Source organism: Pseudopipra pipra, chromosome Z, assembly GCF_036250125.1.
Source record: "Pseudopipra pipra isolate bDixPip1 chromosome Z, bDixPip1.hap1, whole genome shotgun sequence".
Taxonomy (NCBI): domain Eukaryota; kingdom Metazoa; phylum Chordata; class Aves; order Passeriformes; family Pipridae; genus Pseudopipra; species Pseudopipra pipra.
The window spans coordinates 47,519,540-47,538,690 of NC_087581.1; the positions used below are offsets into that span (position 1 = coordinate 47,519,540).

Sequence of the window (19,151 nt, forward strand, 5' to 3'; positions counted from 1 at the left end):
CTCAAGAAACGATAGTTATTTTCTTGCTTGTGTTTTTATGTAAATCTGAAATAATCAATCATCTTTAAGCAGCTTGCATTTAGGGACATTTGTTGTCATGTTGCTTTTACATTAAATCTTCATATATTGTTTTACAAATATGACTTTCAGGATATATGATTCATTGTAATAATATAACTATTTTTCAAAGGCATTTTAGATTCTAATATGAAGGTAGTATGTCAGGATTGACTAGAATCTGCCCAAATTTGAAGGAATAATTTTTCACTGTGTAAACTTAAAGAATGTTTTCCTAAGGAGTCTCTTTTTCACAGGCTTGACGAGCACCATTTTGCGTCTTTTACCATCAAAATTGAATAGAATTTTGCTAATAATATGTGATTGATCTTACTTTTACTTGATGCTTTAATTCTGCCAGAAGGAGGGACATTAGGGGAGAAGAGACATTCTCCAAGTGTATTGCCTTCATGTTGCAGCTGGCAGTGTGGAAAGAAGAAAGCGTTATTCCTACTGACATACTACAGTCACTGTTCAAGAAAGGAGAAATGTTTTTCCTTTCAGTTAACACTCTCCTTAATAAATTAATCTGCAAAGCTAAAAATATAGTTTTGGCAGACCAGTGGTCCATCCCTATTCTCTGAAATCACAGACAAGACATTTTTAAAATTCTGAGGTCCTGGGTACTTCAGTCAAGAGGTGAGTGAAAAAACCACCAAAACACCAAAACATAAAAACATTGATAAGGAACCTGTGTATCTCAGAGCTGAATATTTCTTTCAGATGAAAGGTAGTATGGACATAAGAACTTTTTTTTAACTATAATAACATATTTAATTAGGCAAGTATTCTTGACAAAGATTATTACAAATCCACCTACTAATTTATCTGATGAAAATGTTCTTAATGTCTTTATTTAATTTCATTACATAGCCAGCTTATTTCCTGGCCAAGCAAACTAACATGCTTGCACAATGAGCTATTTTTTTGAAACCTTTCCCAAAGGAGTTCAAAATCAGCCCACGTATATCTTGCTTGTATCCAGAAATTGAAGAACTCTACCTAAGAATTCATTTATTCATGAAAATCTGCTCTTTTCTAATTACAAACAGGTGCCAGACTTCACAAATTTGGTCAATTTTTGGGATTTTGGACCACTCCAGTCCTCCACCATTTGTTGCAACATTAAAATCTGCTTTGGCAGCAATGGAACAGGGCCAAGTCTAAAGTACAATTGATGTGTACTTCAGATTGCTCACTGAAGTGTCGGGAGATGGTTATCCTTCACACCTCCCAAAGTCAGATGATTGCTCCTGTGGATTAAGTGAAAGGGGATAAGTATTACATAGGAAGGATATACAGAATGGTGCAAACCAACTTTTTTTTTTTTTTCATTTCTTATCCAGACAATGAGGACCTGTTTTGAGGACTACCTGTGTTGCGACCTGCCTCTGAGGCGGGATAACTGAGGTTCTCCTTAATAAATTCCTTGGGGTGAATTAGTGTGAAACAACACTGTGGGTTGTGGGTCTCAGTATCGCTCTTACTCTCCTAACATCAGTCCATAGTTTTGTAGTTGTTTGGTGGTATTGGGAGTTCCCAGTTGTTGTCCAGAGGTTGTTAAGTCCTGCACTACTTCCAGGCAAATCAATTCACATGAATTCTGGTTGCAGGATCTGGGACCAGACCATATTTGCTTTTGTAGTTGTTTGGTATGAATTTTCAATACATCAAGTAAACTCCAGATTAAAAACAGAAACTGAAGATAATCGGCTTCAATTTCCTTAGGAGAGTTATTTTGAGTTTCCCATAACTCTGTATGTATTCACTGGAAACATGCCACCTTATGCACATTTTTCAATATATGACCAATTGTGGGGGTTCTAAGCATATGGCGTTCTCCCCTCTCCATAGGATCCTAGCCTCCTGCCCAGTATGCTGCCTTCTGGGTCAGGGATCACGGCTCTCAGTTATCACACATGGTCAGGAAAACTCCTGCTCCCCAATATCCCAGATAAAACAAGATTAGATACCTTTTTGGATCAACCTGAGTGGTCATATTTCTTTTAAATTAGTCATTAGCTCTCAGAGAGACAGTGTCTGTCTACCCACTCTCCTTCGAAAACAGGCAAATTTTTCTCTGGAGGAAGACCTCGTACATATGTAGGTGCTCTGCACCACCAAAGGATCCTGTCCAGGATGTCAGTAAAATGTTGTGACCCATCTCTGTGGTTCTTTACCACCTAGGTTCTTTACTAAAGCGTCGCTTGGAGTGGATTCATATCTTCATATATGTGGTCCTGTAGGCATGAGCACATAGATGAAAAAAAACCAAAACAAAACAGAGCAAAACAAAACAACAAAAAAACCCCACCCAAAACACAAAGCATCTTAGGTATACGTAAAACCAATCACTTTCTGGGCTAAAGGTTATTGAATGCAATTTGCAAATAAGATACAAGGAAGAAAGTAAGAAATTCAAATTTGTCTTATGTTTATATTTCTGATGCAGATGCATATAGGGGCACACCTGGTGTATTTGCCAATTCTCTAAGCTGGGAGACAATGGGCTTTCTGAAGACAACAAAGTTGAGATGAGGATTGCCTGACCTCACAGCAACCTTCACTGCAAAGCATTGACCGATTATTGCAGAAGCTGCCCAGGTGGGAGCATTCTCAGAGGAACCCCGGCCTCAACGTTGAGCCCCAAAGCTATTTATTTGTGTGACTTCATTGAATAACACCCTAAGTGGAAAGTCTGGAAAGTCCAACAACTATCCCAAGGAAATCCTGCTGCAAAACTAGCCAGTGTGTTTAAAGAAAATGCTCAGTGAATATGGCAATGGTACATAGACAGCCCTTGGTACACCTGATACTTAGGAGAGATCTTGCACCTAATTTAAGGCAATTAACATTATACAAAGACCCAAAAGAATTAGCTGTTTCTTTTTGCTTGTTTTGTTTCATTGTTTGTTTTATTGGTTTTTTGCTTTTTTTTAATTTTTATTTTGCCAGTCTATGAGTGTATATGCAACAATATGTAATGAACACAAGAGTTTCTGGCCTACAGTGAAGAACATAGCCAAGAAGACAAAATTAAAAATAAGAGTTTCTGGTTGAGTAATTTTGGCTATTATTTATTTTACCCAGGTGGGCACAGAATGAAAAAATCTGAAGATTTAATGAACGAATCTAAGGAATCACCAAGCAATCACTATGTATGAAGTGTGAAAGACTGAAATTATTTCTTACTATCTCTAGTACAAATAGAACAAAAAAAAAAAGAAAAAGAAGTGAAATGATATTAATTGACAGTAGAGTCTGGAGAGCAGCGTTTAGAATACCTCCAGGTTATCACTTCACTTCACTGGGGAAATGGGGAGTTCCCAAATTCCTTCTGATTCTAGTAGCTTAAGATTCAGAGAAGTGCCATGTATTATCAAGTTCAAATACTATTTATAATTCATTATGAATTTGATATTGGTATAGCCAAGCCTGAAATGTTTCTCTCACATTTTACAAATCCTTTAATTTTAGCCTTCTTTTTAGAAGGAAATACATCTCAGAAGGTAGCATACTATTTGCACAGTATTTCAGAATAAAAAGTGTCTCAGAAGCTGTTCTAGAGAGCCATTGAACTGATTGCAGTAAAAGAACGGCAGTAATTACACTGAAAGCTGGAACATTTATTCAGAATGCAATCAAACTAGCAAACAAAAAGCATGCAAACTTCAAAATGAAGTAAACTTGAGTGAGTTCAGGACACAAATTTCTTCTTTGCTTCACTTAACGTCCAGTTGAAAACCAACACTACAACCTCAATAAAGTGAATGTAGTTGGACGTGATTTCTTATTTCTGGTTGAAATAAATGGAATACATGTATGCTTATGGCCTTTCACATCTCACCCAGCCTCTTCCCAATAACACAAATGTCCATTGAGGTAACCATTTTAATGGTTAGCCAGTGATACTTTATTACACTGATACTTAACAGTGATGTTTTAGCTTCCAGCTAATTAGAACAGCTAAAAATTTAGTGGATAACAGCAAGAAAAAATATATATTAAAAAAAAATATCCCAGAGCAAACATTATCTCATCCATTCTAAACAGATAATGGACAATCTTTTTTTTTTTTTTTCCTTTTTTTTTCTTTTTTTTTTTAACCCAGGCTCCACACATGTACAGAACACTTCAGAGGGGTTTTGCTCTGTGTTAACAGTGCCATCTAAAAAGTCACATTTCCTCTGCTGAGAATGCTCATTCTCTTTCCATGCAGAACTGAAGGCAGCATCTCCCACACGGGCTAGTAAAAATGTTTGCAGAATTATGATGTGTGTTTTGTACAGATCAGCTTACAGAACAGGAAAGATGCATCCCTGACATCAGCTTGTATTTTTCTGCCATCCACCTGAAGTTTCAACAAATTTCTGCTCTCCCTCCATATCTTCTCCATCTCTCCCCTTGGTGATGACTCTATAGATACATGTGTATTTAGTCCCTGCAATTCTGCATTACTGCCACTTCTTGATAAAGCTAATTGGCATTACTCCTGTGACCTTTAGTAATGACAGATAATGACAACGGAAAAGATTTTGGAAAATAGTTAGGCACCGAAGGAATTAGTTATTTTTCTCTTTCCCCAATCATTAAGATCAGTGAAGAACAACAAGTTTGGCAGCAGAAAACTGTGCAAATGGCAGACAACAGTGCTTGAGTTACTATAAGGGAAGGCTCTTTGCCCATAATTTATTTCCCCATACCAAATGAAACACAAAGGGAGCAGCACGTGGAAAGGAACCATTGAGGTATTACTCTAAATAATGTCACCTGAGTGAAAATCTGGCCATAGGATCTCTGATGCCATGGCTAGAAACTGAAAGTACAATAGTATTATGTCATTTCAGTTACTTGGAAGGGAAATAATAGTCAGCAGGACACTTTTTTTTTTTTTTGGTATCTCAATGAGTCTGCTTCTAGTGAGTGGAGGTTAGAAAAAACATATTCTGGGGTTCTTTTTCCTTCTCATGAGAAAATAGGTAAAATTTTTAAGGGAAAGTACGGCATTTAGAGAAGACTGAGATGTAGATGAGAAGTTTTGTGATTTGTTTTCTAAAGCTACATAGTAGTTTTCCAGAAGGAAGGATAATATCTAAGTAAGCAACAGTGAGACAGCGGAATAATGTATTTGTAATAACTGGAAAGATTGCATGTTGTCTGTTTATGGAGACAGACAAGATTATCTGCTAGGATTTTGAGAAAGTTCTTCCAATATGATACAAGTCATATCTTTAGAACCTCCCAGGCATATTTTGTTCCTCAGAAGTAAAAGTTACAAAAGACAAATATGCCTTTAATTGTGTTGAAAAGTGGAATTATGTTCAATGTGTAGGTCTTCTAGTTTTTAAAATGCATTATTTACATAGTAGAGAAAAAATTAATAATTGTTGAGACTATCAGGATTCAGTTCTAAATATTTCATGGAATCTGAAATATAATTGTAAATTTTATATAATTTATGGTCTGAGAATTAGTTACTAAATGATCAGAAGGAGAGTCCAGATTCTAGAAAACAGAGGAATTACACTGTGCATTTACAAGAAACAAAAAACCCTAATTATTTAACATTTTGGAAAAGAATGATGAAACCAATTTCAGAAATTAAATATTTTCATTATCAAAGTGATGCATTACAACCAGCTGCATGAACGGAATAAGTTATGTGTGTATTTATAAAACTCAGTTGGAATATGGATGATGAAGTCAACACACAAAAAAATTCAACTTTCCAATAAAAGAGATCAACCCCCACCTGGCTACAACTTCCTTTCAGGGAGCTGTAGAGTGATGAGGTCTCCCCTGAGCCTCCTCTTTTCCAGGCTGAACAACCCCAGCGCCCTCAGCCTCTCCTCATAGGACTTGTGCTCGAGTCCCTTCACCAGCCTTGTTGCTCTTCTCTGGACCCGCTCCAGCACCTCAATATCCTTCCTGAACTGAGGGGCCCAGAGCTGGACACAGCACTTCAGGTGTGGCTTCACCGGTGCTGAGTACAGGGGAGAATCACTTCCCTGGTCCTGTTGGCCACACTGTTCCTGATCCAGGCCTCTCCAGCCACTCTGTGCCCAGCCTGTAGCGCTGTAGGGGGTTGTTGTAGCCAAAATGCAGGACCCGGCACTTGGCTTTATTGAACTTCATTCCAATGGAGTCAGCCCATCTCTCCAGTCTATCCAGATCCCTCTGCAGAGCCCTCCTGCCTTCCAGCTGATCAACACTACCCCCCAACTTAGTATCATCTGCAAATTTGCTGATGATGGACTCAATGCCCTCATCTAAATCATCGATAAAGATGTTAAAAAGGACTGGGCCCAGCACTGACCCCTGGGGAACACCACTGGTGACTGGCCGCCAGCTGGATGCAGCTCCGTTCACCAGCACTCTCTGGGCCTGGCCCTCGAGCCAGTTCCTGACACAGCACAGAGTGCCCCTGTCCAAGCCGTGGGCTGCCAGCTTTTCCAGGAGTATGCTATGGGAGACAGTGTCAAAGGCTTTGCTGAAGTCCAGATAGACCACATCCACAGCCTTCCCCTCATCCACCAGGTGGGTCACCTGATCGTAAAAGGAGATCAGGTTGGTCAAACAGGATCTGCCCCTCCTAAACCCATGTTGGCTGGGTCTGATCCCTTGTCCATCCTGTAGCTGCTGTGTGATTTCACACAGGATAATCTGCTCCATAATTCTGCCAGGCACCAAGGTCAGGCTGACAGGCCTGTAGTTACCTGGGTCAGCCTTGCAGCCTTTTTTATGGATTGGGGTGATATTTGCCAACTTCCAGTCATATGGGACCTCCCCAGTGTGCCAGGATTGTTATAGTAAATAACATTTACTTCATTTGTGAAACCCTTTTTTGTTCTAATTATACAAATAGTCTTCACTACTAAACTTAACTAATGAAGTTGAGTAAGATAGAAAGCACTGTTGGATATTTTGCTGAAAATCTGAGACACGGTTCCCTATTACTTTTTTTTAATTAGTATTTTTAGCGTATGTCTCTGTAAAGATAGAGATCTGAAACTTTACATCTTTTAATGAGGTGAGTAGCAAAAGCTATCTATCCAGGTCCATAAAAGTAGATACGCATGCAAACTGTACATCTACAGAAGTTGATTAAAAAATATTCTGTTTACAGTAGGGGCTTAAAAAGTGATCAAAAGCCAAAAGCAGTGGTTTGAGCATATCAGATTTTAAACAAGTTTAAAGTCATAAGAGAGCACCATTTAAAATGGTCCGAAGTGAATAAAAAATGTAATTTGTAGCAGTAACTAAGTAGGCAGTGTTTTAAAGAGAAGATAACATCTCAGCATATAATTGTACTTAGTAGATATATCAACACGTGGCTTTTGCCATGTGGTAGTAGAATGAGCTAAGTACCTCCCAAGTACAGAAGAACAAAACATATGGAAAAACCAAACCAAACCAAACCAAAAAAACCCTACCAAACACCCAACATCCGAAAAAGAACCCCACAAAATCCCAGAACCTAGTTCCAGAAACAAAACCTTGGTATTTTGGGATTTACTCGTAATGAACAGGAAGGAATATTATTCTCTATACAGTGGGGAGAACATTAGAAACAAAACCACAAAACTATATAAAAAAGTATTTCAGTCCTTTTTCCCTCACTGGTTAATGAGACATGTGGCAGAGCTCTGGTGTTGCAAAGGAGCTGTGTAAAGATTTTCTCAAAGGGACATCTTGGGAACTAGCTTGAAACAGTGGAATGAGAAATTTGCTGTGAAATAAAGTTTAAAATTGTTTTCAAAGGTTTTCCTTTCAATCTCTTGATATTATTGTCAAATTCATAGAAATAAGAATAAAAATAACCATTAGAAGGATGGTGACTAATCTGATTGCTTTCAACTCTAGCCAAGATTTCATGTTCCTCAGCAGCATATCACAGCAAAAAAATATATAGTTCTCTACATCTCAGTGATTTTGTGCACAGACATAAGTATTGCAGAAGTGTCTAAGAAGTAGTGTTTTGCTGCAGTCTACAACTAGCAGATCTAGTGTCTCACTCAACAAATTTTTTAATCTATTATTTTGAAAAGCAGTATTTACCATGCCTTATAACATTTTTGAAGGTAGCAGTGTTGAAAGCATATAGATCCAATGTCTCTGCTGGTTACAGTTCTTCTGTCTCAAAGTCTTGCTTTCATTCTTAATTATGTGAGCAATAATAACCTCATTTTCTACTATTTCAATTGTTAATCTCTCTCAAATCATGCTGAAACATAAGACCACAGCAACATTACCCTCCTATATGTTCACCATATGTGCTTTTAGACATAATGCTTCTGCTGGGTTAGGAACTAGCTGGATGGCCAGGCCCAGAGAGTGGTGGTGAACAGTGCTGCATCCAGATGGTGGCCGGTCACTAGTGGTGTCCCCCAGGGATCAGTGTTGGGCCCAGTTCTGCTTAATACCTTTATCAATGATTTAGATGAAGTCCACCATCAGCGAATTTGAAGATGACACTAAGTTGGGGGGGAGTGTTGATCAGCTGGAAGGCAGGAGGGCTCTGCAGAGGGATCTGGATAGGTTGGAGAGTTGGGCTGATTCCAACAGGATGAGGTTCAACAAGGCCAAGTGCTGGGTCCTGCACTTTGGCCTCAACAATCCCATGCAGCACTACAGGCTGGGCACAGGGCGGCTGGAGAGCATCCAGGCAGAAAGGGACCTGGGAGGTTGGATTGACAGGAAGCTGAACATGAGCCAGCAGTGTGCCCAGGTGGCCAAGAAGGCCAATGGCATCCTGGCCTGGATCAGGAACAGTGTGGCCAACAGGACCAGGGAAGTAATTCTCCCCTGTACTCAGTGCTGGTGAGGCCACATCTTGAGTCCTGTGTCCAGTTCTGGGCCCCTCAGTTCAGGAAGGATATTGAGGTGCTGGAGCAGGTCCAGAGAAGAGCAACAAAGCTGGTGAAGGGACTCGAGCACAAGTCCTATGAGGAGAGGCTGAGGGAGGTGGGGCTGTTTAGCCTGGAGAAGAGGAGGCTCAGGGGAGACCTCATCACTCTCTACAACTCCCTGAAAGGAGGTTGTAGCCAGGTGGGGGTTGATCTCTTCTCCCAGGCAACTATCAGTAAGACAAGAGGGTATGATCCTAAGCTCTACCAGAGGAGGTTTAGGTTAGATATTAGGAAGAAATTCTTTACAGAGAGAGTAATCAAGCATTGGAACAGGCTGCCCAGGGAAGTGGTGGATTCTCCATCCCTGGAGGTTTTTAAGATGAGACTGGATGTGGCACTTGGTGCCATGGTCTAATAACCACGGTGGTGTTGGATCAAGGGTTGGACTTGATGATCTCAGAGGTCCTTTCCAAACTGACTGACTCTATGACTCTGCGAAATACAATTGAAAAAAACTGCAGATGTCATTTTAAGGTGCATTTAGTAGGAAATAACAATCTTTCAGTTTCTAAAGGTCCTCTAGCACCCCAGGATTCCTTTGGTCAAATTTTATTTACATGTCTCATTAGCAATAGCTTTAGATTTCAAGCTATACTACTCATTCTAATAGTTTCACAGTGTTGTTTTTTCTTTTTAATTCTTTTATAATGTGAATTATGTTTTATAAGTAATATGTCCATTTCACGATGAATTTACAATACTGCTTTCCTATGAGTCTTTTTATAGCTTTCATAATACAAGTTAAAATATTTTCAATGGTCACAAATCTTTGTAGAGCTGTCAAAACAGACAATATTTTCCTACCTTTCAATGATAGACATAAATGCAGAAACTAATATATTACAAGAGAATTAAAACTGAGGGTAGGATTAGAGTATTTAATGTACTAAAATGAGACTTCTGCAAGTCCATTACACATTCTACTATAAATTCCTCTTAGATGTCATCTAAGTGACAATGCATTTAAAAATGTCAGATTTATTTCTTATGGACTTTTCATTCCAAACCTGAAGACAAAATACCTCTTTTGTGACACTGGGTATGTAATAATTGCAGTAATCAATTCTTGTGTATTCATTACATAAAAGTACAAGAAGTTACTTGTGCAGTGCAAGATTCCTGCTTGTGTTAATGTAACAGTCATGCCAAAGAAGAACTAGCAATACAGCAAAATAAACTGAAAACAGGATCCAAAATTGGTTTAGTCTGAATGTTTGAGATAAAGGAAATGTTGATTTACAGAATCAAATGTCTCTAGGGCATATGAATTACCTTGCAAGAATACTGTATGCATCTGAAGATTGCTACTCTATTATGCTGGGTATTTTAACATTCAGAAATGAATAGGAATCATGCTCACTCCATATAAAATAAAAATGATTTCATGCCAATGAGGTGTATTATTCTAGTTCACTATTCATTCAAAATGCTGATAAAACCTATTACCCAGAGGACTGAAAGAGCTCAAGAAATTGATATTGGTAAAAAGAAAATAAAATTGAAGATAAAGAAACTCATTTTTGTTTGTAGTTCAACAAGAAATTGCACTGCCTTCAAAATGAACCTAGGAGAAAAAGGTGGTGGATTTCAGATGCTTCCTGAAATGTTCACCATGCAAACCACTTTCCTTATTATGTAACAGAGAATTCATATTTGTTTTTATTATCCACAGCCATTGCTGCTGAGACTTCTGTTTAGTTTACTACCTCTTCATCTATAAATATGTGTGTACTGTGAATGCACATTCGAAGAAGAGCTTCGGTAGTTTAGTTTAGTATTTGACATAGGTACTTTTTCAATGAAATTAATGTTATTCCTAAATTGCTTAAAGGACAAACCATGAGAATTTATGCTATTTTTAATGATGTGGTAACAGTTTGCCAAGTTCTGCTTTTAGTACATTAGTGTGAAAGTAACAGAAAATGCATTTTTTGTGGAATTTGACTAGGATTTAAGGGGAGCACAGTTTCTTCTATCTGAAGACAACCCCTTCCAGTTCAATTCAGAAATTAAAAATTTCTGTTACATCCCTAGCTTTTACTAAATGAACATCTGGGCTCTCTCACATTTTGTGTTGACAATTGTTGTCCATTCACAGCTCAGGCATCCAGTCATATGGCTATTTTTGCAAATTTTTAATTTCCAAAATTGAGATTTTAATGACACTACAAATTTGGACAGGGATAAAATGTTTTATAGGAAAATCTGGAAACAGAAAGTCATTTAACAGGTTATGTAGATGTGCACTTCCAAGATGAAAATACATGTGGGTTTTTTTTCCACATATGCCTAAGAGAGTTGAGTAAGAGAGTTCGTTAATTAGGACAAATTATTTCTCAGTCTTAAAGACTTCTTGCAGTTTTCAGTTATATGTCCTGTTTGCTACTTACTCATGCTAATTTTATTCTAATGAGAATTCTATTTTCATGAAAATAGAATAGAGGTGTAGAGAGGGTTTTATCTGACTGTATAGGGCTATGATTCTGTTTTCATGCAAAAGAGAGGCATATAGAGATTCAACTGGAATTGCATTTCACTTTTATGTAACTTACCATTTACTGCCCAGTAGTCTTCCCTTGAACGTCTTGTACCTAGGAAGCAGCAAGAGGTCACTAGGTCACTACTTGAAATCTGAATTTCTTCTAGGTTTTCTGTGCTCAAGCACAATTTATTACTCAAGATTTAAGCCAAAGACAGCCTTCTGTCTTTGAAAGATGTATATTTTTTGTGTGTGTTGAAAAGGAAGTGTTCTCTGGTATGCTCTGATTTTATGGCTAAGTAGCATTTGGAGTTTGGGCCGTTTTTGGTCCAACTGATGTTTAGAAAATCAAGACAATAGATGCTAGAGGCATATGATTTGCTGTATCGTTTTGCAGTTGACTATGAAACTGAGCTATGGCATGCTACACAAGTTTTAAAATACGCTCTTTCTCTAAAAAGAATTGTTTTCAGGTTTCTCACTGTCTTCCAAAGTACAGGTCTTTGTACAAATTTTTATAAACATAGAACATAGCAAAAAAAGCTGCAGTACCAATTATGTATGTTCTGTGTGTGAAATTACTCATTACAACTCACTAGAACCCTTGAGACAAACCAAGACAACTATAGACAAAAGCGTGTCTATTCTGTAATGGTAAATTTGTGTCTTATTTTATTTGCATAAGGAAGTGTTGTATGAGTAAAGACAGTCCTCATTTTTGCGTGGTTATCTTGAGCTCTTTTCAGGGTTTTTTGCTTGCTGGGAGAGTTTTACTGAGGACAAATTTAACTAGGCTGAGCATATGCCTGGGCTGAAACGTGCTACTGAGAAATATCTTTGGTATTTTAGAATTACTATATTTCTTCAGTTAACAGCTAAGCTAAAATACATATCTTATAAATGTAAGATAAGTAAATGAGTTCAGAACTCCTACTGACATTATTCTATCCTCATTTTTAACTATTAAAAATAGTCAAGTTCAAAACACTATTTAAAAATGTTCTGAAAACATCTGAAAGTTATATTATTATGTCTCAGGTAGGATTTGTTTTCTGAAGCAGTAACTTATTTCTCATAAAGTGTTAAATGGAAATAAAGGCTGAAAGTGAACACAGTAAAATGAAGCAATGAAAGAAATGTGCCTTGGGAATGACAAAATTTGTAAATACTTAGGGAAATGTTTTGATTATATAGAACAGAAATGAAAAGTCAAACACATTTTCACCTTTATAGGTATTCAACAGATACCTATTACCTCTACTAGATAAAAGAGAAGGTTGCAATTTAGAAAAACAGAATAAATCAGTCCCTCAACTCCTTATTCAAGTCTGAACTGGAAGATTGGAATGAGCATGAACAAATCCATTTATTTGGATCCATGCTTTCTATTATTTGTTACAACCTTTTCTGATCACACACACTACACTCCTTTTGTTGAATCTGCAGCTATCTGATTTTTCTTAATCTTGATCTCTCTCTTCTGCCCTTCCTTGTCACGTGTATTTGTTCTGCTCATTGTCAGGAGTCAGGCTTTGTTTGAATAATCTCTCTCTCCCTGTCCCTGCCTTGATCCCATACATCCCATACCACGTGTTCCAGCCACATCCTCTCTTGTCTCATGCCTTTTATCCTCCAAGTTTCCTCTACCTTTTTGTATCTGAAAATCTTTAATCCAATTTTTAGTAGTTTTTCTGCAACACAATAGTAGTGTCTATGTAAAGGCCACACAAAGCTACGTTGTCATATGAGCTACTACGCTGTTAATTTTTTTTAACTTTGTACCACTCCCTCTGTAACCTGGAGTGTCTTTGATGTTTCTGTTTAATTATCTTCCTTCTATTTGCCTATCATGTTCTGACTAACAGATTGAGCGGGGGTGAACAGCTATTCACTATTTCACTGACTGACATAAAATTACCTCAGACTTTAAATAAAAGAGTGTGTGCAGATTTCTAAGATCTTCTGATTGGATAAACTCTTTCCATAACTTTTCAACTATAAAGCTTACTAAATTGGTAACAGACATAAAAGCATTATATATCTGATGACTTATGGCATTTTATGCTGAAACATCTCTGATAAAATGACTGTTTCAAAGGGCAACAGCAGTTGGACTAAAGGCCTAATATCAGTATTCAATTTGTTTATTTTTTTATTTAAAGGAATGGACACTGTAGGAACCAGAGGATAATGATGAGTATAAACGAATCAGAAAGGGAAATAAGGACTATGGTGTGTGGATACTTAGGGGGAAAACTTTAGATTTGGCAGATTTACTTGAGATTGGATGTCATAAGGCCTTCATCTGTTATATATGCTGAGGCTTGACCTCCTGAACATGATTGAATATTGCAAAGACAATAAAGTAATAATAGAATATTAGAAGATGTGGATTTCATTGTAAAGTGTTTTAGAAGGACAGTTATGTGAAGATACCACCACAGTTAAAGAAGGAACTGAAGCTATAAGACCTGTATAAACAGGAGGTGAGTTCAGCATCAAAGATGAAGCCAAAGGAATGTAGAAATGAGACAGGTGCACTCCAGAATGTCCTCATTGCTCAGTAGGACGATTGCTGTTTCTGAGGCATTTATGCGTAAGAATATGAGAAGGAAAATTTCCATGAGAAGCCAGCAAGAGAAGTGAAACAAGCTGCATATATACACAGCAGAATTCATTCTCCACAGATGTGGAACAAAGGTCATATCAATGTTTAAAATTGTAATCAGATAACATCTACAAAGGTATTTATATTGTGATACGTGTGATAGCAAAGTCATACTCTGAAAGGAGCCAGAAAGAAGAATGGATAAAGAACAAAGACACATAAAAAGTTGGCAATTGCTAAAATCAAAAACACCCTCTTCCTTCAAAAATAGTTTAGCATACTGGTAAGAATTTGGGTTCTGCTACTGCTATACCTGCAATAATAATCAGGACTTATTAAGCATATTTATTTACTTCTGAAAATGTCAGTTTTTCAATTTAATTAGAATTGAACAGTGTGAACAAAGAGACATCTTTGAATGTGCAGGATCAAAAGTCAGTGAAGATCTGGAGTTTATACAGCCTGAGGATTCTCCAGCCATTTATTGAATTTTTTCTGCTTGAAATTAATTTTCACTAGCCCATGATTGACATTCCCAGATCACTTCAGAGATCTCCATTAGACAAACTGTTACAAGGAAGAGAAGCTTGGTCTTGGCTTTCCTCACTATGACAGCGCTTTGCTTAGCTGTAACACAGTGAAAGTGTCCAAGAGCCATTTGTAGACTTTTTGCATGGAAAGGCCTGTTTAAAATGGATTTGGGCATTTTGATACCCTTGTCTTTGAAAAACTAATACATTTTTACAGGGAAAGGTCTGGATAACATCAGCATTTTATCTTATGTATTGGAACTACACTTGTCTATTTAATTGGGGAAATCACAAGACTACCTTAAAAAAAGCGTAAAGGGGGATGTTGAAAACCAGATGGTTCCTTTGAAAGGTTGACAGTTTGGATTCTATCAGTCATATTTACTACCATTCTACTAGGTAATTTGTACAGATTATGCTGGAAATGTCATAGCTACATACTGTTTTATTTTTGTTGGCTGTAGGCTTTTTAATAATTACACCAGGATGGAGGGTAAAAATAAGTAACAACATTACAAAATCGAATGCATTATAATATATGTATACAGTTTACCTAGTGTATTAACTACATGCTACAGATGTATATTTTGAAACTAATGCTGTGCAAACAAACAAATGAATCTTTATGCTTTCTGTTGAAAAGCCTCTTGCTCAGTAGAAGTATTGATGTTAATGAATAAGGCAAAGTTCTTTGCCATGCTGAGCATTTCTTATGCTATGGTTGCTGGCCATAGTTAATCTCACCTCAATAATTTCTCAGGTGCTCTGACTTAAATGTAATATAGAAGAGGAAATGGTAGTAATTCTTAAGGATTAGGTCTTTTTCAAGAGGTGAAATACCTGTGTAGCACAACCCTGGGTCATGTCAATATGGAATCAGTGACTGGAAGCACCTTAAAGTGATTACACTGATCCCTGTCAGATCAGACAGGTGCACCTTGGGATTCATTGCATCTGAGGGGAAAGGGATTAAAGAAGAGCAGTAGCATGGCCTGAATGATAGGTGAGGGAGTAAACGCTGGCAGTCGGGAACTATGTTATCAGCCACTTGAAGAAAATTAAAATTATATCAGGAGGAACAGTTGTGTTTAGCTTTCACAACTTTAGCAGGCCTTATTGCATAAACTACAAACTTTTAGATAATGACAAGATAGAAGTTTTCTAATTTTTTTTTTCCTTTTGGAGGCAAAGCAACAAAATATTCAACACTACTCTCAGACTGATATTTCTGCTGTATTCTGCTGTGGGGTGGGTATGACTTGAATCCAATTACTACTGAAGGGTTTACTGCTCTTTTTTAAAATGACATGTTGACTGTTGTGCTGATGGGCAAACTATGCAGTTCTTCAGTTATTTTAGCAGATATGAGAATGTAAATCAATAAAGTCCATCTTGGGTTTGGTTTTATAATCCAGTATAAAAACATCAGGGAGGAAAGAAAAAAAATGAAAGTATGCTATTGTGATGTGGTCATGGCTTTCTATCAGCTTGCCATTGCTCTGGAACTTAGTATTACATTTATTTTGGCTCCTAAGATTATTTGTCTAAGAAAGAGAAATAAAGCCTGGCAAACCTTACAAAGCTTGTTTTGAACAGTACCAGAAGTAAGTGCAATTACTTATAATTACAGATCGGAATATATAAGACATTAAGAGTTCTCATTGATCACTTCAAAACACATCTGCCCCTGCCTTAGATGACTGTATAATATATGTATCTGAAATGTAACTTATGGATAAAGCTGTATTCTCTTTCTTATTTTTTATTACAGTAATTTTATAATGTATTCTAGAGTTTCTTGGAAACAAAACTGTTAAGATTTTATTGGAATTCTCTCCTATATCTTGTTAATATACAGAAGTACCTTAATACTATATTTTAACTAAACTGCAATTCCCTTTAACATAAGGAAAGGTTGATTTACATCTATACATGTATATCTTTAACAATGTATTCAGAATGCTACAGCTACACATTAATGTGCATGTGTAGATTCTTATGAATCTACACATGAGCAGACAGCACGATGCAGGTGATTTGACACTTCAGTTTTCCTTTGCTAAGCAAGAAAATCCTGTGCTGAGCTTATCATGTTTGAGGAAAGAAATAGATAATTGCATATTTACATATAGATTCACCAGGTCAGCATACTTACTAGCATCATTACAACTTCAGCAAAAGCACGTTATCTTTTATGTTGTCTGAGAATATAGCTCAGTACTGGGCTGAAGTCTGTGGTGTCAGTATAGAGACACATAAATAGGATTCCCAATAAAAAAAGTAATTTTTGAAAGTACACTTGACAAACAGTGTGCATATTGCATCCATATCTGGCTTCTCTGTGAGGCAGAATGAGCTCAGAGCTGTTATCCCCTTCAGAATCTCCAAATCAGTCTGAAAAGTGTTATTTTTACAAGAACAACATAAACTAATGGCAAATATAGCATAAGTGGTAGCCAGATACAGGGAGGGTTAATATGGTCTTTTTTACGTCTGTGAAAGTAAATGACACTAAACTGCCAGATTTCTCAGCACAACTGTGAAGCTTCATTCTGAAGGTTGCATAGTAGAAGGAGTATAGAGGCAGAAGTTAATCTGTTTGAAGAATAACCAATTACAAATGCATTAATTTTAAGTGTATATTAAATAAAGCAAATAGAATGATTATGGTGTGAACGTTCATTAACTGTAGTTTTGTTTTGATTTTGTTATGAATATATTATAGATATGTGCATGAATAGTCTGTAAAGATTTAATTACATGTTTGATAAACAGAAAAATTGCACTACAGTTATTTGTGTAACTTTAGGATAAAGAGAGATAAATAATAATTTTCTGTGTTCATGAGAATCACATGTTCCATAATTAAACACTTATTTTCATCTTGAAATTAATGACTAAAACAGTAAAACCAATTTGATACATAAACCAAACAAAGCCAGCTATCTAGAGAATTTTCCACTTAGGAAATACCAAATAAGGCAGTGAAGTACAGTACTCCAACAAACTAATCTGGAATCATATTTAACACTTAATTTATATTTAATACAGATATTAATACTTATTTAATATCTAATAGATGTGCTGAACTACAACATGTTTGGGGGGGTGGAGAGGAAATGAAAAAAAAAAACCTTAATACTGATTTATAAATTTCTAATAATGGAAAATCTGTTCAGTTTTGCTAAATTGTCCCAGTATTTAATTACTACGTAGTGTGAAAATCTGTGTCTTATTTCCAGACTGAATTCACACAGGTTGATGATCTACCCATTGTTTCTTCTCCCTTAGATTGAAGAACTAATTGGATTAATCAGATTTCTGAACCTCAGTAGGGACCTATAGCCTGTGATTGTGTCACTATTAGCCTCTTCCTTGATTAGCTAAACAGAGGGTGCTCCTTTCAAATCTGTCGTTATGTGCATGACAAAAGCGGAAAAGGAGATGTTGCTGGTCACGAGTTAGAGGGTAGGAACTAGGGTTAGGAAAGAAAACACAGAGGAAATGTGCAAATCTACATGGAATTCCATATTGACAATTACTTATAAAAATGTGAAAGGGATACTACAAACAAGCAATTTGGGAAGACTACCAGAATGTGATAATTTGCACTCTTGAATAACACCTTCAACTTTTCTTTGAACTTGAGATTTTTAATATTATTTCGGGTGGGGGAGGGAAATGAAGTACAGACACCATAACTGGACTCAGTATTCCAGTCATATCCATGTCAGGCCTAGATATATGTATGAGTCAGGGGTAATAAAAATTCTACTCCAATTAGAATATTTCTCCATTGAAAAAGTTTTATTTATTTGTTCATTCATTTTTCACTCACAGTCAAAGTGAGTGATACACATATTTACTATGTATTTTACTTTAATAACTATGTTTTTGGGGGTTGTTTTGGTCAGAATTACGACAGTAGCACTGTTAGAGGAGAAAGACTTGTGAGAGTTGGTTTTTGAAAGGCTGGACATGAGCGAGAAATATGTGCTTGCAGCCATGCATAACAAACACATCCTGGGCTTCATCAAAAGCAGCGTGGCCAGCAAGTTGAGGAAGGTGATTCTGCCCCTCTATTTTGCCCTCGTGAGACCCTACTTGGGGTACTGCATCGAGCTCTGGTGTCCTCAGCACAAGAAGGATTTTGACTGGCTTGAGTGGGTCTAGCAGACCACAAACATTGTCCAAGGGATGGAGCACCTCTTCGATGAGGAAAGGCTAAGAGAGTTGGAGTTGTTCAGCTTGAAAAGAGAAGGCTCTAGGGAGAGCTTATAAGCAGTCTCCCAGTACTTGATGGGGCCTAGATATTTGGAAGAAATTCACTACTGTGAGTGTGACGAGACACTGTAATAAGTTGCCCAGAGAAACTGCAGATGTCCCATCCTTGAAACTATTCAAGTCCAGGTTGGATGGGGCTTTGAGGCATCTGTTCTAGTGAAAGGTGACTCTGCCCATGTTAGATGAGTTTTAAGGTCCCTTCCAATCCAAACCATTCTATAATTCTTCAGATTGCCAGAATATCCTACACTTTTCTGCTTGAATAATTCTCTTTACACCTATTA

At 37.0% G+C, this 19,151-nt stretch overlaps 1 long non-coding RNA gene across 1 annotated transcript; it reads right to left on the reverse strand.

The window, feature by feature from the left end:
* Positions 1-1,092: 1,092 nt before the first annotated feature.
* On the reverse strand, positions 1,093-17,179 carry LOC135407647 (uncharacterized). Its single transcript, XR_010426955.1, has 3 exons — positions 17,075-17,179; positions 11,519-11,557; positions 1,093-2,297 (listed from the first exon to the last, which is right to left on the reverse strand). It is a non-coding gene; the product is annotated as an uncharacterized LOC135407647 (long non-coding RNA).
* Between the last annotated feature and the right edge of the window lie 1,972 nt (positions 17,180-19,151).